The following is a 421-nucleotide window of genomic DNA, read 5'->3' on the forward strand; positions in this document are numbered from 1 at the left end:
TCTTTAATTTTTCTAAAAGCTTCTCTATTTTTAAATGGTCTTCTCATAATTAATTTAATAATTTATAACTCTAATTTATATCTCACTTTTGTATTTTTTAAATTACTAGGCTCTGATACTATTTGTAGGGGGGTGCGGATATAGACGATTAACTAATATATGAAATAGATTCATTATTTTTTCATTGTAACATCAATCTTATAATCTTTCATCCCAAGATAATAATCGAGAAATAAGAATTACTCTCCCTTTTCCCTCTATCTATTCTTCTTTTATTTATTTTATATTTCATAACACGTTATCAGCACGAGTCTCTAATTTATGAAATAGAATTTGATTTTCGCTCTTACAAGGCCAAAACGTCATTGATGCACGATTCTTTTGGTGAAGAAGAACATTGATTAGCGTATGATATTCTCAC

Source organism: Capsicum annuum, chromosome 11, assembly GCF_002878395.1.
Source record: "Capsicum annuum cultivar UCD-10X-F1 chromosome 11, UCD10Xv1.1, whole genome shotgun sequence".
Lineage (NCBI taxonomy): Eukaryota > Viridiplantae > Streptophyta > Magnoliopsida > Solanales > Solanaceae > Capsicum > Capsicum annuum.